Source organism: Pan troglodytes, chromosome 5, assembly GCF_028858775.2.
Source record: "Pan troglodytes isolate AG18354 chromosome 5, NHGRI_mPanTro3-v2.0_pri, whole genome shotgun sequence".
NCBI lineage: Eukaryota > Metazoa > Chordata > Mammalia > Primates > Hominidae > Pan > Pan troglodytes.
Genome location: NC_072403.2, coordinates 90,737,932 through 90,762,384, shown reverse-complemented (window position 1 = coordinate 90,762,384; position 24,453 = coordinate 90,737,932).

The following is a 24,453-nucleotide window of genomic DNA, read 5'->3' as shown; positions in this document are numbered from 1 at the left end:
CCATTAATGGGATTGCTGGGTCAAATCGTATTTCTGTCTTTAGGTCTTTGTGGAATTGCCACACTGTCTTCCACAATGGCTGAACTAATTTACACTCCCACTAACAGTATATAAGTGTTCCTTTTTCTCCCAAACCTTGCCAGCTTCTGTTACTTTTTGACTTTTTATTAATAGTCACTATGGCTGATGTGAGATAGTATCTCATTGTGGTTTTGATTTGCATTTCTTTAATGATCAGTAATATTGAGCTTTTTTTCATATGGCTGTTGGCCACAAGTATGTCTTTTTATGAAAAGTGTCTGTTTATGTCCTTTGCTTACTTTTTATGGTGTTGTTTCTTTCTTATACATTTGTTTTAGTTCCTCATAGATGCTGTATATTAGACTTTTCTTGGATGCATGGTTTGCAAAAATTTTCTCCCATTTTGTAGGCTGTCTGTTTACTCTGTGGATAGTTTCTTTCGATGTTCAGAAGCTCTTTAGTTTCATTAAATCCCATGTGTCAATTTTTGTTTTTGTTGCAATTGCTTTGGCATCTTTGACATGAAATCTTTCTCTGTGCCTATGTCCTGAATGTTATTGCCTAGGTTATCTTCCAGAGTTTTTATACTTTTGGGTTTTACATTTAAGTCTTTAATTCATCTTGAGTTAATTTTCATATAGGTGTTAGGAAGGGGTCCAGTTTCAACCTCTGCCTATGGCTAGCCAGTTTTCCCAACACCATTTATTGAGTAGGGAATCCTTTCCCCATTGCTTGTTTTTGTAAGATTTGTTGAAGATCAGATAATAGTAGGTGTATGGTCTTATTTCTGGGTTCTCTATTCTGTCCCATTTGTCTATGTGTCTGTTTTTGTACCAGTATCGTGCTGCTTTGGTGACTGTAGCCCGGTACAGTAGTTTGAAGTCAGATAGTGTGATGCCTCCAGCTTTGTCCTTTTTGTTGAGGAATGCCTTGGCTATTTGGGCTCTTTTTTGGTTTCATATGAATTTTAAGATCGTTTTCTCTGGTTCTGTGAAGAATGTCGTTGGTAGTTTAATAGGAATAGCATTCAATTTATAAATTGCTTGGGGCGGTATGGCTATTTTAACAATATTGATTCTTCCTATCCATGAGCATGGAATATTTTTCCAATTGTTTATGCCACGTTTGATTTTTTTGAGTAGTGGTTTATAGTTCTCCTCATAGAGATCTTTCACCTCCCTAGCTAGTTGTATTCCTAGGTATTTTCTTCTTTTTGTGGCAGTTGTGAATGGGAGTTCATTCCTGATTTGGCTCTTGGCTTGACTGTTGTTTGTGTGTAGAAATGCTAGTGATTTTTGTACACTGATTTTGATATCCTGAGACTTTGCTGAAATTGTTTATCAGCAAGAAGCTTTTGGGCTGAAACTATGGGATTTTCTAGTTAATAGGATTATGTTATCTGCAAATAGGAATAGTTTGACTTTCTCTCTTCCTATTCAGATGCCGTTTTTCTCTCTCTCTCTTGCCTGGTTGTGCTGGCTAGGACTTCCAATTCTATATTGAATAGGAGTGGTGAGAGGAGACATCCTTGTCTTGTGCTTGTTTTCAAGGGGAATGATTCCAGCTTTCTCCAGCTAATTAATTTTTTTTTTCTCAGAGATTAGGTCTAATTATGTTTCCCAGGCTGGTCTCCAACTCCTGGCCTCAAGTGATCCTCCTAACTTGGCCTTCCAAAGTGCTGGGATTACAGGTGTGAGCCACTGTGCCCTGCTCAAATCCATGAACTTTTGAGAGTGGAGATGTATGTGACTTTCTTATCAGAAAGCTAAGACCTGTTCCATGTCTGAGTCTCACTGCTCATAATTTCTTTGAGTCATTTGCTGACATGATCCTGCTCACACCCAGAGAAAGCTGGGTGGCACGGTGGAAGGAATCATGGAGTGAGAGCCCAGAAACATAAGGTGTAGACTGTCTGGGCCCTGTGAGCAACTGGTGATAGCCCAGATGCTGGACTTCCCTGCTTTATTTTATCTGTAAAACAATCTTAATAGTATCTACTTGTGTTAACTTCCAATGGCTGATGTAACAAATTACTACACACTTTAAAACACGAATTTATTATCTTATGGTTTTGTAGGTCAGAAATCCAACACAAGTTGCTTGGGGCTAAAATCAAGGTGCCCACCAGGCTGTGTTACTTTCTGGTTGTACTAGGAGAAAATCTGTTTCCTTGTCTTTTCCAGCTTCTAGAGCCTGCTCACATTCACTGATTTGGGGTCTCATTCCTCCATCTTCAAAGCTAGCAATGTAGCTTTGATGATGCTTTTGTTGTTATATGTTTTTCTCTGACACTCCCTCTTCTGCTTCCCCCTTTTTTGAATGATCCTTGTGATTACACTGGACCCATTGGATAATCCAAGATAATCTCTCTATTTTAAGGTCAGCTGATTAACAACTTCAATTTCCTCTGCAACCTTAGTTTCCCTTTACCATGTAACCTAACATATTCATAGGTTCTGAGATTAGAATGTGAACATTTTGGGGAGCCATTGTTATGCCTTGAAAGTGGCTATGCCCACTTTAGTTGGTAAAGGAATCAAATATAAAGGTACATCATCATTATGAATTACCATAATGATAGAATATACTATTGGCTGGGTAAAGTATTTTCGTGTGCTTCAAGATAACTTAAAAACTCATTGCAATCAACATTTGATATGCCCCGGTTTTTGTTTTAACGTTAGCCATTTGGGGGATATTCAGTAGTATGTCATTATGATTTTAATTTGTACTTTCCTGAAGACTAATGGGAATAAACACCTTTAAATGTGTTTCTTGTCCATTTATGTATCTCATATTGTGAAAGGTATATCTAAACCTTTTATTCATTTGAAAATTGCATTTTGTCTGCATTGTGTTGTATGAGTTTGTGGTGAAGTTGCTATTGTGTCACCTTAACTAAACTGGAACTACTTTTTTCTGGGATGTCCCTCTCTGGTTGTTTTGAGCCTGAAAATTTGTGCAGGATTTAGAATGCAGACATAAAGCAGCAACTATCTTCTTTTTATTCATGGAAAGCTGCAGCAAGGCAGGTGGCACTGTTGCAGCTCACACACACTGTTGCTAATTTGCTGGTCACCCTGTGAGCATGAGGTGGCGTCTGCATTCATAGCTCCACCAGCCAGACTTCCTCTTTACATTGTGCTGAATCCTGGGCCAGGTACATGCTTATCTCCTGTAGTCAGTTGAATTTGTGTCTCCCCAAAAATATATGTTGGGATACTAGCCTTCAGTACCCCGGAATGTAACCTTATTTAGAGATAGAGTCTTTGTAGAGACAAAGGTAATCAAGTTAAAATGAGTCATTAGAGTGGGCCCTAATCCAAATACAGTGGTGTCCTTTTGAGAAGGGACAGTGTGAACACAGAGACACACACATTCACAGAGAATGCCATGTGAAGATGAAGGAAGAGATTAGGGTGATGTAGCAGATACCAAGGAATGCCAAAGATTGCCAGCAAACCACCAGAAGTTAAACAAGAAGAATGGAAGAGGTTCTCCCTCACAGCTCTCAGGAGGAACCAACCCTGCTAATGTCTTGATCTGAGATTTCTAGCCTCTAGAACCAAGACAATAAATTTCTATTTTAAGCTATCCAGTTTTTATCGTGTTGCTCTGGCAACTCTAGCAAACTAATACATCTCCCTAATCACTGAAGTTGGAAGCTTGATTGAAGTTGGTGAGAGATTGGTACAGTCTGTCCTTGGAGATTTCAGCCCATCCTTATAGGTGAGTTTCTTCTTGCTTCTCTCATATTGCATTTAATTTCTCTTCCTGACTGCTTTATTAGCAGATCTCAGACTCTAGTATCAGATGTACAGACAACAGTTTCACAGAGACAGTCTCCCATAAATGTATGAGATCAAATCCATATAATGAAATATGTTTATATACATATATATATATACATATACACATAAGTATGGGACTCTTAGTGGTTCTGTTTCATTAATCAAGCCCTGATTGATACAGAACTCTTTGTACATCTTTAATACTAGTCAGATACATGTTTTGGAAAGATTTACCTCCCAATCTGCGGATCACCTTTTCATTTTCATAATGGTGTTTTTGAATAGTTATAATTTTTAATTTTGATGAAGTAAAATTTATTATTTAAAGTTTATATATATATATACACACACACACACACATATTTTGGTCTAGTGTAAACAAATCTTTACTTCACACTCATGAAGATATTCACCCGCCCCCCCCCCTTTTTTTTTAGCATGGTAAGAGGTAGTGGTCAAGATTCTTCTTTTTTTCTTATGGAGATTCAGTTGTTCCAGACCATTTATTAACATTATCTTTCTTTCTTAAATTGCCTTAGTATTTTTGTTGAAAACCAATTGACCATGTATAGGTGGGCTTATGGCTGGAACTCATCTTGTTCCATTGATTTACTTCTCTATTCTTGGCCAAAGATCACATTGTAAAAACTACTATAGCTTTATAGTAAATCTTGAAATCAGGGAGTGTAAATCCTACAACTTTGTTGTTTTTCAAAATTGTTTTGGCTATTCTAAATTCTTTGAATTTGTATATAAATTGTAAACTGAGTTCAACAGTTAAAATGGATTTTTTTGGGATTTTGGTTAGGATTGAATTGGATATACAGATTAATTTGGGGGAATTATTGATAGTTTAATAATGTTGAATCTTCAAATACATGACCAGAGCATATATATTTAAATTGTCTTCATTTATTTAGATCTTCTTTAAATGTTCTTGAGAAATGGTTTTTAGTTTTCAGTGTTTTCATTACATTTATTATTGTTTTTAGGCTACTGTAAATAGCATTTTAAAATATCATTTTCTTAGGAACGCTTTTACAATGTTGGTGGGAGTGTAAATTGGTTCAACCATTGTGGAAGACAGTGTGGCAATTCCTCAAGGACTCAGGAGCAAAAATACCATTTGACCCAGAAACCCCATTACTGGGTATATACCCAAAGGATTATAAACCATTCTACTATAAAGACACATGCACATGTATGTTTATTGCAGCATTGTTTACAATAGCAAAGACTTGGAACCAACCCAAATACCTATCAATGTTAGACTGGATAAAGAAAATGTGTCATATATACATCATGGAGTACTATGCAGCCATAAAAAAGAATGAGTTCGTGTCCTTTGCAGGGACATGGATGAAGCTGGAAACCATCATCCTCTGCAAATTAACACAGGAACAGAAGACTGGCCCTGTGAGGTGTCAGTCTGCCCCTGCTGGGGGGTGCCTCCCAGTTAGGCTGCTTGGGGATCAGGGGTCAGGGACCCACTTGAGGAGGCAGTCTGCCTGTTCTCAGATCTCCAGCTGCATGCTGGGAGGGCCACTGCTCTCTTCAAAGCTGTCAGACAGGGACATTTAAGTCTGCAGAGGTTACTGCTGTCTTTTTGTTTGTCTGTGCCCTGCCCCCAGAGGTGGAGCCTGCAGAGGCAAGCAGGCCTCCTTTGAGCTGTGGTGGGCTCCACCCAGTTCGAGCTTCCCGGCTGCTTTGTTTACCTAAGCAAGCCTGGGCAATGGCAGGTGCCCCTCCCCCAGCCTGGCTGCCGCCTTGCAGTTTGATCTCAGACTGCTGTGCTAGCAATCAGCAAGACTCCATGGGCATAGGACCCTCCGAGCCATGTGCGGGATATAATCTCCTGGTGCACCGTTTTTTTTAAGCCTGTTGGAAAAGCGCAGTGTTCGGGTGGGAGTGACCCAATTTTCCAGGTGCTGTCTGTCACCCCTTTCTTTGACTAGGAAAGGGATCTCCCTGACCCTCTGCGCTTCCCTAGTGAGGCAATGCCTCACCCTGCTTCTGCTCGTGCACGGTGCGTGCACCCACTGACCTGCGCCCACTGTCTGGCACTCCCTAGTGAGATGAACCCGGTACCTCAGATGGAAATGCAGAAATCACCTGTCTTCTGCGTCGCTCATGCTGGGAGCTGTAGACAGGAGCTGTTCCTATTTGGCCATCTTGACTCCTCCCCCTCTTTCAGTCTTTTTGATGTAGGCTCTTAGGGCTGTGAACTTTCCTCTTAGCACTGCCTTTGCTGTATCCCAGAGGTTTTGATAACATTGTGTCATTATTGTCATTCAGTTTGAAAATTTTTAAATTTTCATTTTGATTTCATTTTTGACCCTATGTTCATTCAGGAGCAGGTTACTTAATTTTTATATACTTGCATGGTTCTGAAGATTCCTTTTGGAGTTGATTTCCATTTTTATTCCACCATGGCCTGAGAGAGTGCTTGATATAATTTCAATTTTCTTAAATTTGTTGAAGCTTGTTTTATGGCCTATTATATGGTCTATCTTGCAGAAAGTTCCATGTCCTGTTGAATAGAATGTGTATTCTGCAGTTGTTGGATGAAATGCTCTGTGTAAATCTATTAAGTCCATTTGTTCCAAGGTATAATTTAAATCCATTGTTTATCTGTTGATTTTCTGCCTTGATGACCTGTCTAGTGTTGCCAGTGAAGATAGGGCCTCAAACCCTTCTAGCTTAAAGGGTTTCTCCTGAGAAATCTGATACTTTTTTAAAAAAAAATATATATATAGATTACCTGGTGCTTCTGTCTCACAGCTCATAAGATTCTTTCCTTCATCTTAACTTTGGATAACCTGATGACAATGTGCCTAGGTGAAGATCTTTTGCAGTGAATTTCCCAGGTGTTCCTTGTGCTTCTTGTATTTGGATGCCTAGGTCTCTAGCAAGGCTGGGGAAGTTTTCCTCAATTATTTCCCCAAATATGCTTTCCAAGCTTTTAGAATTCTCTTCTTCCTCAGGAACATGGATTATTCTTAAGTTTTGTGATTTAACATAATCCCAGACTTCTTGGAGACTTTGTTCATATTTTTCTTATTCTTTTTTCTTAGTCTTCCTTGGATTGGGTTAATTTGAAGACCTTGTCTTCGAGCTCTGAATTTCTTTCTTGTACTTGTTCAATTCTATTGCTGACACTTTCCAGAGCATTTTGCATTTCCAAAAGTGTGTCCAGAGTTTCCTGAATTTTTGATTGTTTTTTCTTTATGCTATCTATTTCCTTGAATATTTCTCCCTTGACTTCTTGTATCATTTTTTGAATTTCTTTGCATTGGGGTTTGCCTTTCTCTGGCCCCTCCCTCATTAGCTTAATAACTAACCTCCTGAATACCTTTTCAGGTAAATCAGGAATTTCTTCTTGGTTTGGATCAATTGCTGGTGAACTAGTGTGATTTTTGGGGGGTGTTGAAGAACCTTGTTTTGTTATATTACCAGGTTGGTTTTCCGGTTCCTTCTCATTTGGATAGGCTCTGTCAGAGGGAAGGTCTAGGGCTGAAGACTTGTTCAGATTCTTTTGTCCCATGGGGTGTTCCCTTGATGTAGTACTCTCCCCCTTTTCCTATGGATGTGGTTTCCTGTGAGCCAAACTGCAGTGATTGTTGTCTCTCTTCTGGGTCTAGTCACCCAGAGAGTTTACCTGGCTCTGGGCTGGTACTGGGGGTTGTCTGCACAGAGTCCTGTGATCTGAACTGTCTATAGGTCTCTCAGCCGTAGATACCAGTGTCTGTTTCAGTGGAGGTGGCTGGGGGGTGCAATGGACTCTGTGAGGGTTCTTAGCTTTGATGGTTTAATGGTCTACTTTTGTGCTGGTTGGCCTCCTGCCAGGAGGTGGCACTTTCCAGAAAGCATCAGCTGTAGTAGTATAGAGAGGGACCGGAAGTGGATGGGACCCTAGAACTCCCAAGATTATATTCCCTTTGTGTTCTACTACCAGGGTGCATAGGGAAGGACCATCAGGTGTGGGTGGGGGTAGGTGTGTCTGAGCTCAGACTCTCCTTGGGCAGGTCTTGCTGTGGCTACTGTGGGGGATGGGGGTGAGATTCCTAGGTTACTGGAGTTGGGTACCTAGGGAGATTGTGGCTGCCTCTGATGAGTCATGCAGGGTGTTGGGGAAGTTGGGGAAAACCCAGCTTCCATGCAAACTGAAGGGCCGGTCTCACTCCCACCATGCTCTCCCCAACAGCCCTGAGTCTGTTTCCAGGTGGCGGGCAAGAAGGGCTTGAAAACTTGCTCCAGGCTACCCACCTTCCAGCTGCTAAAGAAAAGGAGTTGGTTTTTCCACTGCCTGTGGAGTCTGCACGCTGGATTTGCACCTTCCCTTGATTTGTGGCCAGGGAGCCTCTTACCCTGTTCAAATTGTTACAAAGTTCAGCTAGAGACTTCCTTCTCCCTGTGGAGTTTTACCCCCCTGCTCCTCTGGTCACCCTCCGGATGGATTCCTGTTGTGCTAGGCAGGAATGGCCTGCTAGGGGATGCAGTGAGCTCCCAGGACCTTTCTGCTGTTTCCTCTACCCATGTATTTTGCTCAGCTCTCTAAATTGACTCAGCTCCAGGTGAAGTCAGAAACTTCTCCCACAAACAGACCTTCAGCTTCTCCAGTGTGGGTGTGTGTTCGGGAGACGAGGGTCTCCCTTTCCCACTTCCGCAGTTGGGGCACTCACAGTATTTGGGGTGTTTCCTAGGTCCTACAGAAGCAGTCTGCTTCCTTCAGAGGGTCTGTGGGTCCTCTTGGGATTGATGGTTTGTTCTTGCAGTCAGTCTAAAGCTAAAATTTACAATGCAAACTTCCACAGGCTGCTCTGAACAGAGCTGCAATCTAGTCCTGCCTCCCATCCTCCATGATTGCCTGCATCTCTCCAAGTGTAACTTTTAATAAAAAGCAAATAAGCAATATCAAGGCTTCTGGTTTTTATGAATATAATGAATCAACCAAGGTTGTTGGCTTGCTTCCTCATATAAACTTTGGAGAAATGGTAGAATCAAAGAACAGAAATGGATTCAAGGAACTAACAACAACAAAACTCCACAAAGAAACCCTTGGAGATACTGAAGTCTGTTCTCACCTACTATGCATATGGAAGGTAGATGGCTGCAGCCCAGAATAGAATGTGTCAGTAGGATAACTTGTTGGAATAATGCAATGGATAAGATAAGCAACAGCTTAGAAATATGTGGAGGATGATTTTCCAGCCTAAAGAAATGTGAAATAGATTCCACAGGACTAAGCAAATTCATAGCAAGGGGCTGAAGTTTCACTGTAGGGCTCAATGCACTTGCTCACGAGAGTATAGTCATGGAGCCCAGAAACACAGGACTCAAAGAAGAAGTAGAAATGAAGAGGTTTTGAATGTGCAAGAAAAGTCACTTCACATCAGACCCAGTGACTATGGGTGACATCGTTGCAAATTTCTAAACTTTGCATGAAGACAGTAATATCTCAAATACTAGTTCTTTGAGACAGGTGAATTTTCTCTACATCTATACTACATATAGAGTTATTATTATTATGAGAATTAAATGAGAAGATGAGATGAAAGTGCTAAGACCAGAACTAGGAAAATAGTGAGTGCTCAATATATATTAGTTATCATTTAAAATTAGATTCAAGATCAATCTAATATGTAGGGTACTCCTTGAGTGGCAAATTGAACTTACTTGATAAAATCTCTGTTTTGCTGCTCATTTCCTTCAATACGACCATCAAAAGAAAAGGTCTTATTATGATGCAGGAAAAAATAAATAATGCCTATGAAAATGATATATACTTGCAATGAACATCAATGAGTCGACAAGCAGAAGTACCCAGGAAATCCTTTGGGGGAATAAACATAAATGATATTTTTGGAGAGTATTAGAGGTTGCTTGGTGTGATACATAGAACATGTATGATGTATTCTTGAAATAGATTACATAAACTGCACAGAGGCAAGGGGTGATGAAGACGGGGCTTTTTCTTATGTGAACACCTACTGGTTGGCTTATTTAGTTAAAATCAGACACTACTTTAACAATTTATTTTGTAAAAGGTAAAGAGAGTAATAAAGTGAATTGCTTTGCTAGTACTAATTCTGGCCAAAAAGGAGTCATTAATTGGTGAAATGGGAGTGATTAAAACTTTGGGATAAAACAACTTTTTATTATGTCAAGTTAGAAAAAGACAGAAAAGTAGAGAGAGTGCTATAACAAACATCCAAGTATTGGATCGTTGGATCACTTGGATTTAATAATTGCTTACATTTTGCTAAAAATTAGTTCCCTCTTTGGTTTTCTAATACTGCCAAATGGCAATATGAAAAATAGGAAGTTAGCAATAACACTTCGATAACTCAAAATTGAAGGAATGGAGCTATTATCAGGATACTACTTCCTTCTCGTAGTTTCATATCATACCTGATGTTTATTTTTGAAATTCCATTGCCTATTGTGGGTGGATTCCTTTTCAAGTTTTTCATAAGTAATCCACATCTGTGTAATTTCCCCCTTTGAAACAAGTGGGTGGCCATTTATTCTCAACGGGATGCACTATTTTCAATACTGAAAATAGATCATTTCAATGAAATATTTTAGCTCTGAGGACCCATTACAGAGAAAAGAATAGCAATCAATAATATAATTTTTATTGAGATGGAAAGTAATGATTCTGGGAAATATCTGTATATATACAATAAAATGCTCTATTTCAAAATATATATTGAATTTGTAAATAAAATAATACTTCATCTTTATATACTGCTCTTCCTTCTAAAAGCTAAAAAATTCTTTCAAATTTATTTCTTTATTTATTTCCATCATAACTCTATGACGTAGACAAGAAGGTATAGATATAATTTAATCATTAACATTTTAAGGGGAAAATGTATCTTTTGAAATTTTATTTGAAAGTTGAGAGGATATATCTTATGGCTCTTGCTAAGAATTGTGAAGACCATATATATATATAGAAACATATAAATATAAACTTATAGTGCATATATCCATTTTTTCTTGAAAATTTATATATTGATGATTATAACCCATAAAGTAGAAAAAAATGAAACACATAAAAATGCCGTATGCTTTGTTTTATGACTATAGATGGTGTGATATGTCACTATATCTCTGAAAGCCATGAGTTTGTCTGTGGTAAATCCTGAAATCATAAAATCAGCTTAACTATATCCCTGGATGGAAAGTGATTAATAGAGAAGAATGTTGCAGGCTTGAAGAAGTCCTGTTAGATAACAAATAAGAAAAATCATTAATGGTGTTTAAGATAATACTCTACTAGGTTTCTGACAATTTAAACCCTGTGTGTATAATTCTCATTACAACATTTGAAATAATATCTTTCATTGAATAATATATTCCAAAGTATTATTAGTGGTAACCTATTCTTGTAGGGATTGTAGAGCTTTTTATTTTTCTATTTATATTTCCTAATATTTTAAAAAGTTTTTTAATATTAAGAGAGCAAATACATGTTTTTCCAAAGAAAGAATGTCTTTGTGAACCTTAGAAATTTATTTGTAAGAAGAATTCAACCCTAAATACTATATTTACCAAACCATGGCATTAGAGAAAATATAGATTATTTGATGTACTTTTAAGTTATTGCTGTTATAATTCTTGCATGTTAAAGATTTAGGATTATGATCTATTAATCATTATTTGTTAAGCATTCCTTATGGAATTAACACTTTAATATGTATTATGGGACAAAAAGATGATAAATTCTGAAATTTTCTTGTAATGAGCACAAATAGTCTTTATAGACAAAACATGCACAGTAAAAATTAGAGAACTATCAAAAGCTGAATTGCATCACTGACAGCTAAGAGAACAGAGAAACTAGGCAGGAGCAGCCTGTGATTTGATGAAGATGAGATTTGAGCTTGGCTTTGAAAGAAGTATAATTAAGGAGCCTTGGAAGTCAGGGAATAGAGGAAATAATTTTTTTATGTACTAGGCAATAGAGATTAATATCATCTGGATTAAGCAAATTAGAGGGGAAATTCTGTTAGGATGATTAGTCTACATGTTCTCTGCTAAATAAGGAAAAATAGGAAGAGGAGGCTGGCTATCTCTGATTTGCCGTCTCTTTTTTTTCCTATAGGGTAAGAACCATGGCATTTTCGGTAGGGTACAGGGCCATCCATTGCCCAGCCTTCCTTTCACTTAAGAGTGGCCCTGAGGTTATGTTTTAGCCAGGGGCTTGTGAGTGAAAATGGCAGATGATATTTCCGAAGACATGTCCTTAAGGGAAGGGGCTGTACTGCTTATCCCCACTTCCTCCATCCTGCTGCTGTCATGGGAGAGAGAAACTGTCTTCTCTCTAAATGTATGTTAGCTTGAGTTTCTATTTTCATGCAGCTAAACCTGTATCTTAACTAATATACAATTTGGTATATGAAATGGAGTACTGCACATAATGGAAACTTAAATAGCTGCATTTGTTTGATGGTTTCAAGTATATAGACATTGCAGAATGTAAGGGGGAGGCATTTTTATTAATGGTGTGGCAAAGCTGTAGACAACGTGCCTCTGATAACTGGACAGGCAGATTATGGGCCAAGTGAGCCAATAACTCCAGGGGAAATGGTGAAAAAAAATCAATGTCTGTTGGCTGCTCCTTTTGTAGAAGGCCCCACAAGAGAGAGGAGAAGTCAGGCAAGTTCATAAGTAGAAATAGAGGGAATACAGCTCAGCTGAGGGACTCTGTGTTTAAGGCAATATTAGATGACTGGGAGTCTAGTAATTTGGGGCTTATAGTACTGAAAAGGTCAACTGATTCTGTAATCCAAATGTAAGGAATTATAGAACTGTCGGCTTTAGCAGGAGATAAGAATAGACCCACAAACCTTTTCAAGCACCTTCATTAGACTATGGGAACTGGTGTACCTGCAAAGATGAAATTAAGGATGTTACCTTGCCACCCAAGCCTACTGCCTCAGTTGGCTTCCAGGAGCTGCCAGTTACTCCAGAGAGTGTTCTAGCCATAGGACAGAGGATGGTAAGTAAAATGTCAGTCTTAAAGTCTAAAAACGATGTGCTGATGAATCTTCAGCTGTACTTAACTCTTGAAATCTAAAAGACTAGAAGCCTCGTATGATTTTGAGGGAATATTATTGCCAAACAACCCATACATCAGGCCTGCAAAAACTTGACATTTTCTGACCTTGAAAGCAATTCGCAAATCTCTAAACCTACATTAGTGGGAATTAGGTTGTGAAAGCTGTGTAGTCCCACTTCAGAGGTATCTAAGGAGGATAATGGAAAAGAAAGACACCCCTCCCCACCCCGAAAACCAGAGGCCTCTGAGGAAAATGGATAAGCAGATAGCAAAACTGAGGTCTTCTAGCTTGGCTAGTAGAGACAGTTGTGAGAAATCTGGGAGTTTTCACTATATGGCCCAGTGGTATATGATAATTGAGTAGCTTTTATTGTGATTGTGCTCTACCTACTCCACCATTGGGCATGCTGCATAAGTTAACTTGCCTTATTATTATTATTATTTTTTGTAAATGACTAGACCATATCAGGATTTGATGTAAAGGAGTACATGTCACTGAAAAAGTTTCCAACTGATGCAGTAATTGGGTATAGCCATGAGGTAGTATCCTTTGGGTCTTGGTTTGTATGTTGCATATTTTAGAAGAAGTGTGCTACACCATTCAGGCATCACTTTAAGAGAACTTCTCCAGCAAAGAGTGTAATCACTGGCAACCTGAACTTCAGTACCTTCAAGATCCATCAAAGTGTTCTAGCAGAGGACATGCTCTCCCTGACTCTCTCTGGGCAACTCTAGCCAATGATTGAGCGTTGTTGGGGTTCTAGGTACTGGTCACTGCTGCCCAAGATGGGACCCAGCACAGGACAAGTTTTGCTCTGTAGCTCCCTCTTGGACTGGTTGTTTTTCCTTTAAGAGAAGTACCACAGTCTGGGTTCTTCCTACTCAAGACTCCTTCTTTACCTTCTTTTCTTTTCACAGGTGTCAAATCTACATTGAGGTCTGAAGGTTTTTTCAACCAACTCCTCTTCCTGTCCCCTTTGTCTTTCACAGACATCCACATCCAATACATCTCCCACACTTCTAAATCTGCCTTGACCACTGCTTCTTAGAGGTCCTGAACCCACACAGGTGTATTGTTCACTGTAGAGTCAAGTAATATGCCAGTATTATATTTCCTTTTGTGTGAGGTACAAAGTAACCATCCCTGTGCCATTTAATGGAGAATGTTCCTTGTATCAAGTTCAAATATTCTCCTTTTTACACTTCACCAAATGCTTTGTTTATCCTCAAGTTTTTCCAGACTCCCAGCATAATTTATTGTTTGTTCTCATTTTCTCTGTGAACTTCCCATGCAAAACATTCTGTTCTCTGGCCCCAATCTTTACTAGCACTCTCTAGAACAGCTGTGTGGATGTCATCCTGGAATTTTGCTTCATTCCTCTCTTAGGTTGGGTATCACTGTTTCTGAGGCCATTATGCTTTCTTCCTTTGTTTTGATGGAATACTTGCCTATTTTCTTGAGATACATTTTTATTTCTAAGAAATGGTGCATTTGAGTAAACTTCTGAGTCCTTGCATGTTAAAAAACATTTTTATGATGTTCTTTTCAGTGGTTATAAGGTTAGTTATAGAAATATGGGTTGAAAATAATTTTTTCCTGGGAACTTTGACGACCTTTCTTCATTGACTTTCCACATTCTGTGTTCTGATGAGAAAGCTAACGTCTTTGACTCTTATTCCTTTGCATGTGAGCTGTATTTTCTCCTTGGCAGTTATTTGGGTCTTCTCTTTATCCTTAGATATATAACATTTTTTTCCAGGACACATTTAAGTCCTGGACACAGAATGAGTTCTTTTAGTCTGAAGACTGGATCCATCTTAGGGAAATTATCTATTAGCATTTCTGTGATAATCTTTTCCCTCTTCGTTTTTTCTGTAATTTGTATTTGGATGTAAAACCTCTTTGAATAGCCCTTTGGATCTTTTGTCTTTTCTGTCATTTTTAAGTTTCCTTGTATTGTAATTTGGGAGATTTGTTTGGATTTATTTTCTAAGTTTTCTATTAAATTTTTATTTTGGCAAACATATTTTAATTTCCAAAGTTTTTTTTCTTGTAATTCAATAATTCCTCTTTCATACCATGTTATAGTTATTTTATGAATGCAGTATTTTTTTAAAATTTAATTATTTTAGAGGAAAATAAGTCACATTCAAGAGAATGTGATATACATATATAATAATGTATATGCGTATAATAAATGTATAACAAAATGAATACCCATGCACCTCTTGCCTTGGTTAAACAGCATAAAAGCTCCTGTGTTCTCCCTCTTCATCATGTGCCCCTCCCCTCCAGAGGTAACACCTACACTGAAGGTTGTGATAATCATTCCTTTGTTATTAAAAATAGTTTTACCACCTCTGTATGTATTACTAAACAATTATTATTTAGTTTTGCCTGCTTTTAAACTTTATAAATAGATTTGTAATGCATTTTTTAGTGAATTGCTCATTTGATTTATTGAAATTGCTCATTTACTAATAGCCTCTATCCTGTGATATTTGTAGTTGATGGCTTATACCTTAAAAAAGCATTATCATCATTTTAATGAAGCCTCAGGAGGTAAAGGAGATAAACATATGTGTTCCACTTGTCATATTACATTAGAAGGCCAGAAGAGATTTTAAAAAATTAATCTGTGAATCATGCTATTTCATTAATTCATACTTGGTCTTATTAGCATATAGGTATTTATTATATGTGTTTATCTAATACTAACAATTTAAAAATATTTTGTAATTTAAAATCTGCACTAAATGGTTTTATGGAAGTAGTAGATTAACTGGGCTTTGGGGTCAGTCAAACCCGGGTTAAAATCCCTACTCCACTACCTTTTAGTCAATAGATATTGGGTAAATCACTTAGTTTCTAAAATCTCCTATTTCCTTCTCTGTAAATGAATGTAATAATACCTACCCCAAACTGTTATTTGATGGTTAAATGAGATAGTGTATGTGAAGGACTTAACCTACCATTCAGCATGTGGGAAGTAATAAATGTAAGTCTTGTTTTTATCCCTGATTAAAGAAGAGTGATTCTTTTTTGTCCTACTACATTTCACAAACAGGGCTAGGTTCACAACCTGTGCAGTCACACAGGGACTCAGAAGGGCTCCATGCTTGACTAATGCTCTGCTGTCATTGTCTTGAAATTATTAATAATTTTATCTTTAAATTTGTGTAAGTGAGGTCCAGTGGGCAATGCAACATGTGCATAAGCAGAGGTGGTACATTTAGTATGTATGTCCACCTCTCTTTGCAGCCCCATTCACATAGAGTGTTTGCAATGCTCCCTGAGCCCAAAATTCCAGTGAATGCATAATGCATGGTGGTTCTGTGAGATTCAAGCCAGTATAGAAGAAGTGTTATGTCTATGGCTAAGTGGGGGTGCTCATAGTCACAAGAGGCCACACTTTGTTTGAACCAGAGCTTGCTTTGAATGCAGAAAGAAGGCAGTGGCATCCTAAGAAACACAAATGACCATGGAAACCTATCATTTCCTTTTTTACTCATGTTGCTTCCCACTATTTGTCAACTACTTCTGCTGGAAATAACATACAAAAGGAAATATTGGGTAACCCACAGTTCCTTTTCCTTTCAGTCCTTTCCTACTCATCAGTAAGCCAAAGGTAGAGAGTGTTGGTAGAATGTGCTGGCACTAAAAGATGAAATAAAACAATTGAGTTAGTTTTGAGCATCATTTACACTCCTCTGCTAAGAATGAAATACATATGTATGTCTGAGAAATTGTGTAATTTTGACTATCCTGTATACTGGTTAAATGTCCTTATATTTTAAAATTGCTATGGCCACACAAAAGAATGAAACATGCATTTTGCAGTAACATGGATGGAGCTGGAGGCTATTATCCTAAGTGGAATAACTCAGAAACAGAAAACCCAAGACTGCATGTTCTCCCTTATAAGTGGGAGATAAACAATGGGTACGCATGGACCTACAGAGGGAAATAATGGACAATGGGGTCTCCAAGAGGGAGGAAAGTGGGAACAGAGTGAGGAGTGAAACAGTACCTATTGCTACAATGTTCACTATTCAGGTGATGGGTACACTAGAAGTCTAAACCCCACTACTACAAAATATACCCATGTAATAAACCTGCACATGGGCCCCTGAATCTATTTTTTTAATTTAAAAAATAAAAAACAGAGTTTTTAAAACTTAGATTGTCACAAGTAACAAATAAAAGACACCACAGGAAGTCAAGAGAGAGATCATGGAAGAAAGGAAACAGCTTTATATTTTAGGACTTCAGCAGCACTGTTTTTTCCCAGCATTTTAAACAAGAGGTCCTGTGCTTTCATTTTATGCTAGGCCTCACGAATTACACAGCAGCCCCTGCTCATAAGAACATTTAGTGAATAACAAAGTCTGCTTTTTATCAGCACAATCTGGAAAAATGATAGCCAGTAAGTTGGATTTGTAATTTTCTTTTATGGCAGCTGGAGACAATATCATAGAATGCAATCTAATCTTGCATTTAGGTAATTAATTGTTTTTGCTGAATTGGTGAGTACAGGGCCAAATAACCTTGCTTAAATGGGGAAAGTGGAAGAGAAAGAGACAGTAAATCCATCATTGTGTTTCAATAATTTCAGGAGAAAAAATTACACACAAGATTGTGTGGAGAGGGTGCCAAATGGTGTTCCCTTTGGGGCTATTTTACCCCTTTACAAAATGTTGTGTTTTAGTGTGTTTAGAAGCATCTATGATCCAGTGCCACCCTAGGCTTCTGCCATAGTCCTGCTAGGCTAATAGATATTTGATGGCTGGAAACATGATGGGAGAGACAAAATAAATGGCTTTTTGCTTTTTTGTTTTTAATCTATGAGAAAGAATTCACATGAGCTTCATTTGCTAAAGACCAAGGAGTAGTAACATCAGTAGATGACACTAGTGTGTAAAATTACATCCTTTTTTGTATTTTTTTAAAATAGAACTTGTTATATTTTAAATAATTTTGACAGATAATATGCTATAAAAGGGGATGGCGCCAAGATGAAAGCCATTGACAGGAGAATGGCAAAAAAGATTAAGGATCCTATCAACAGGGCTGAAGGGAAGTTTCACGGAAGAGTTTCAAGAAAGTTTTTCTTGTGATAACATACTTCTGAAGAAAGCATAAGGGTGATGGATGGTTTCAGATTTTGAGCTTCAACACCCCACTGTGATATTTGATTGTGTGATATTTGTTCACAAAGACACACAGCAGACTGCACAGCAGACACAAAGACACACTGGAGACACAAAGCAGTCTCTCCAGTTTGAATGCCTTAAAATGGTAGCTGCCATTAGGTGGCACTGCGTGTATGTTTGTGTAGACCAATTTTGTTTTAAAGGATATTCTTTATTGAGAATTAAGGACCTAATGAGAAGGATTAAGAAGTCAAAGAAAACCAGTTTTGTTTAATATACATAGATAAATAAATGCACACAAGTACTTCTTTGTGGAGACATTAGAGTGCTTTTAATATGTGAGGTTGGCATATGGATAAACCCAGGGTCGATAGGAAAGGATAAAAGGCAGGATATAACATATAAAGAAAGCAAGAAAGCAAAATGTAGTTGCCTTTTTAAGATGCCGTTACTACGCTTTTACTTTTACTTCTTATTGACAATTGTCATTTATTACAGTGTAATATTGCTGGCCTGCTCTTAATCTTCACCCAGAGTCTGGAGTCTTTGGAGGGGTCTTTGCTCTATGAGACACTGCAGACATTTTCTTTCTAGCCTAACTGCTTTAGTGACTTGTAGGTTATGTTAGAAGTAAATAAGAAATAGGGTGCTTTAGGAGTAAAAATTTCAGACTTTTTTATTTTTATTTTTATTTTTGTGGATTCATAATTGATATATATATATTTATGGGGTACATAAGATATTTTGATACAGGCTGCAATGTGGAATAATCTCATCATGCAAAATGGGGTATCCATCCCCTCAAGCATTTATCCCTTGTGTTACAAACAACCCAATTTTACTCTTTTAGTTATTTTAAAATGTACAATTAAATCATTATTGACTATAGTCACCCTATTGTCCTATCAAATAGTAGGTCTTACTCATTTTCTTTCTTTTTTTTTGTTGCAGTGGTCCCCAACATTTTTGGCATGAGGAACCAGTTACATGAAATTTTCCCATGGACTGGGAGTTGTGGGGATGGTTTTAGGACAAAACTATTCCACTTCAGATCATCAGGCATTAGTTAGGTTCTCATAAGGCGCGCACAACCTAGATCCCTCGCATGTGCAGTTCACAATAGAGTTTGTGCTCCTGTGAGAATCTAATGCCCAGCTGACGTGACAGGAGGCAGAGCTCAGGCAGTAATGCTTGCTTGTTCACTGCTCACCTCCTGCTATGTGGCCTGGTTCCTAACCAGTACCAGTCTGTGGCCGTTTTGGAGAGGGGTGGTGGTTGGGGAACCCTGTATTTTTGTACCCATTAACCATCCCTACCTTTCCCCCTCTGCCACTCCACTACCCTTCCCAGCTTCTGGTAACCATCTTCTACTCTCCATCTCTGAGTTCAGTTGCTTAGATTTTTAGATCCCACAAATAAATGACAAAATGTGAAGTTTGTCTTTCTGTCCCGGCTTATTTCACTTAGTTCAATGACCTCTGGTTCCATCCATGTTGTTGCAAATGACAGGATCTCATTCTTTTTAATAGCTGAATAGTACTGCATTGTGTAAATGTACCACATTTTCTTTATCCAATCATCTATTGATGAACATTTAGGTTGCTTCCAAATCTTGGCTACTGTGAACAGTGCTACAACAAGTGTGGGGGTGCAGATACCACTTAGATATACTGATTTCCTTACTTTTGGGTATATACACAACAGTAGGATTGCTGGATCATATGATAGATTTAGTTTTAGTTTTTTGAGGAACCTCTAAACTGTTCTCCATAGTGGTTGTACTAATTTACATTCCCACCAACAGTGTACCAGGATTCCCTTTACTCCACATCCTCGCCAGCCTTTGTTATTGCCTGTCTTTTAGATAAAAGCCGTTTTAACTGAGATGAATTGATATCTCATTGTAGTTTTATGAATCCCTTGTCAGATGTGTGGTTTGTAAATATTTTCTCATTCTGTGGGTTGTCTGTTCAGTTTGTTGATAGTTTTCTTTGCTGTGAAGAAGCTTTTTAACCTGATGTTATCCCATTTATCCATTTTTGCTTCGGTTGCCTGTGCTTATGGGGTATTACGCAAGAAATTTTTGCCCAGATCAATATTCTGGAGAGTTTTCCCAATGTTTTCTTATAGCAGTTTCCTAGTTTGAGGTTTTAGATTTAGGTCTTTAATGCATTTAAATTAGATTTTTGTATATGGAGAGAGATAGTGGTTGTATCGTCCGATCTCACGTCGCTATAAAGAACTACCTGAGAGTGGATAATTTATAAACAAAAGAGGATTAATTGACTCACAGTTCCATAGGCTGTACAGGAAGCATGGCTGGGGAGGTCTCAGGAAACTTACAATCATGGCAGAAGGTGAAGAGGAAGGAGGCATGCCTTACATGGCAGAAGCAGGAGGAAGAGAGAGGAGTGGGAGGTGCTACACACTTAAACAACCAGACCTCATGAGAACTTTCTCACTACATGAGAACAGCAAGGGGGAAGTCTGCCCCTATGATCCAATCACCTCCCACCAGGCCCCTCCTCCAATATTGGGGATTAAAATTCAACATAAGATTTTAGTGGGGACATAAATCTAAACCATATTATTCCACCCTGGCCCCTCCCAAATCTCACATTCTTCTCACATTGCAAAATACAATCATCCCTTCTCAACAGTTTCCCAAGTATTAACTCACTTCAGTATTAACTCAAAAATCCACAGTCCAAAGTCTCATCTGAGACTGTAAAATAAAAAGCAAGTTAGTTACTTCCAACATACAATGCGGGTACAGGCATTGGGTAAATACACCTGTTCCAAAAGGGAGAAATTAGCCAAAACAAAGGGGCTACAGGCCCCATGCAAGTCTGAAACTCAGCAGGGCAGTCATTAAATCTTAAAGTTCCAAAATAATCTTCTTTGACTCCATGTCTCATATTCAGGCCACACTGATGCTAGGAGTGGGCTCCCAAGGCCTTGGGCATTTCCACCCCTGTGGCTTTGCAGGGTACTTGCCCCCCTTGGCCACTTTTACAGGCTGGCATTGATTGCCTGCTTCTTTTCCAGGTGCATGGTTCAAGCTGTTGGTTGATCTACTCTTCTGTGATCTGGAGGATGGTGGCCATCTTCTCACAGCTCCACTAGGCAGTGTCCCAGTGGGGACTCTGTGTGGCAGCTCCAACCCCACATTTCCCCTCCACACTGTCCTGGTAGATTCTCCATGAGAGTTCTGCCCCTGTAGCAGACTTCTGCCTGGACATCCATATGTTTCCATACATCCTCTGAAATCTAGGCAGAGGCTCCCAAGCCTCAACTCTTGCCCTCTGCACACCTGCAGGCTTAACACCATGTGGAAGCTGCCAGGCTTACAGCTTGCACCCTCTGGAGCACGAGCCTGAGATGTATCTGGGGCTCCTTTAGCCATGGCGGGAGCTGGGGCAGCTGGGACTCAGGGAGCAGTGTCCTGAGGTTGTGCAAGGCAGTGGGGCCCTGGCCTTGGCCCACAAAACCTTTCTTCCCTCCTAGCCCTCCACACCTGTGATGGCAGGAGCTGCTGCAAAGGTCTCTGAAATGCCTTTGAGGCATTTTTCCCATTGTCTTGGCTGTTAACATTAGGCTCCTCTTATGCAAATTTCTGTAGCCAGCTTGAATTCCTCCCCTGAAAATGGGTTTTTCTTTTCTACCACATGGCCAGGCTGCACATTTCCAAACTTTTACATTCTGCTTTCCTTTTAAATGTAAGTTCCAGTTTCAGATCTTCTTTTTGCTCACATATATAAGCATACACTGGTAAAAGCAGCCAGGGCACATTTTGAATGCTTTTCTGCTTAGAAATTTCTTCTGCCAGATACACTAAATCATCTCTCTTAAGTTCAAAGTTCCACAGATCTCTTGAGTAGGGGCAGAATTCTTCCAACCTCTTTGCTAATACATAACAAAAGTGACCTTTGCTTCAGTTCCTAAGAAGTTCTTCATCTCCATCTGAGACCACCTCAACCTGGACTTTATTTTCCACATCACTATCAGCATTTTGGTCAAAACAATGCAACAAGTCTCTAAGAAGTTATAAACTTTCCCTCATCTTCCTGTCTTCTTCTGAGCCCTCCAATTCTTCCAACCTCTGCCCATTACTCAGTTCCAAAGTCACTTCCACATTTTCAGGTATCTTTATAGCCATACCCCACTCCTAAGTACCAATTTTCTGTGTTAATCTGTTCTTGAATTGCTATAAAGAACCACCTGAGACTGGGTAATTTATAAAGAAAAGAGGTTTGATTAACTCGCAGTTCTATAGGCTGTACAGGAAGCATGGCTGGGGAGAGCTCAGGAAATTTACAATCATGGTGGAAGGCAATGAAGAAGGAGGCACATCTTACATGGCAGAAACAGGAGGAAGTGGGAGAGTGGGGAGGTTCCACATGCTTTTAAACAAGCAGACCTGACGAGAACTCACTATCATGAGAACAGCAAGGGAAAGTCCACCTCCATGATGGAACCACCTTCCACCAGGTCCCTCTTCCAACATAGGAGATTATAATTCAACATGAGATTTGGGCAGAGACACAAATTCAAACCGTATCAGATGTCGAGCTTTATTATTTTGCATGTGGATAGTCTGTTTTCCCAGCACCATTTGTTGGAGAGACTGTTTTCCCTAGTATATATTCTTTGCATCTCTGTCAAAAATTTGTTCACGGTAGGTGTGTGGGTTTGTTTCTGAGTTCTCTAGTCTGTTTCATTGGTCTATGTGTCTGTTTTTGTGCCAGTACCATGCTGTTTTCATCACTATAGCCCTGTAGTAAAATTTGAAGTGAAGTAATTTGATTCATCCAGTTCTGTTGTTTTTGCTCAGGATAGCTTTTGCTATTATGTTTTTGTTTGTTTGTTTTTTTGTAGTTCCATGTAAATGTTAGGATTGTTTTTTTTATTTCTGTGAGGAATGTCTTTGGTATTTTGATAGACCTTGCATTGAATCTTTAGCTTGCTTTGGGTAGTGTGGATATTTTAAAAATATTCGTTCTTCTAATCCATGAACATGGAATCTTTTTCCATTTTCTGTGTCCTCTTCAATTTCTTTCATCAGTATTTCATAGTTTTCATTGCAGAGATTTTTTACTTCTTTGGTTAATTCCTATGTATTTAATTTTATTTGTGGCTATCATAAATGGGATAACTTTTTTGATTTATTTCCTGGATTGTTCACTGTTGGCATATAGAAATGCTACTGATTTTTGTATGTTGATTTTGTATCCTGCAACTTTACTGCATTATTGGTTCTCATAGTATTTTTGTAGAGTCTTTAGGTTTTTCCAAATATAAGATGATATCATCTCCAAACAAGGTTATTTTGACTTCTTCCTTTCCAATTTGGATGCCATTTATTTCTTTCTGTTGTCTGATTGCTCTAGTTAGGACTTCCAGTACTATGTCGAATAACTGTGGTGAAAGTGAGCATTCCTGTTGTGTTCCAGATCTTAGAGGAAGGCTTTCAGTTTTTCCCCATCCAGTATGATACTAGCTGTTGGTCAGTCATATATGGCTTTTATTATGTTTAGGAATGTTCCTTCTATACCAAGTTGTTTGAGTATTTTTATCATGAAAGGATGTTGAATTTTTATCAAATGCTTTTTCAGCATCAGTTAAAATGCTCACATGGATTTTGTTCTTCATTCTGTTGATATAATGTATCACATTACTTGATTTGCATATGTTGAACCATTCTTGCATCCCTGGTGTAAATTCGACTTGGTCATGATGAATGATCTTTCTAATGTATTGTTGGAATTCAGTTTTCTGGTATTTTGTTGAGGATTGTTGCATCAATATTAATCAGAAATATTGACCTGTAGTTTTCTTACTTTTTTAAGGTGTTTTTGTTGGTTTTGATATGAGGATAATACTGGTCTCATAGGATGAGTTAATACTGGTCTCATAGGATGAGTTTGGAAGTATTCCTTTCTCGATTTTTTGGAATAGTTTGAGTAGGGTTGATATTCATTCTTTAAATGTTTGGTAGAATTCAGAATAAAGCCATTGGGTCCCAGGCCAAAAAGTTTACTGGGAGACTTTAAAAAATTGTTTCAACTTATCACTTCTTATTTTTCTATTCATGGCTCAATCTTGGTATCTATGTGTCTGGTAATTTATCCACTTCTTCTAGATTTTCCAACTTATTGGCATACAGTTACTCATAGTAGCCACTAATGTTCCTTTCAATTCCTCATATCAGTTGTAATGTCTTGTTTTTATCTCCAATTTCATTTATTATATTTGGATATTCTCCCTGTTTTCTTCATTTGTCTGGCTAAAGGTTTGTCAATTGTGTTCATCTTTTCAATAAACCACCTTTTGGTTTCACTGATCTTTTGTATTGTTTGCTTCATTTCCACTTTATTTATGCTCTGATCTTTATTATTTCTTTTCTTCTACTAGTTT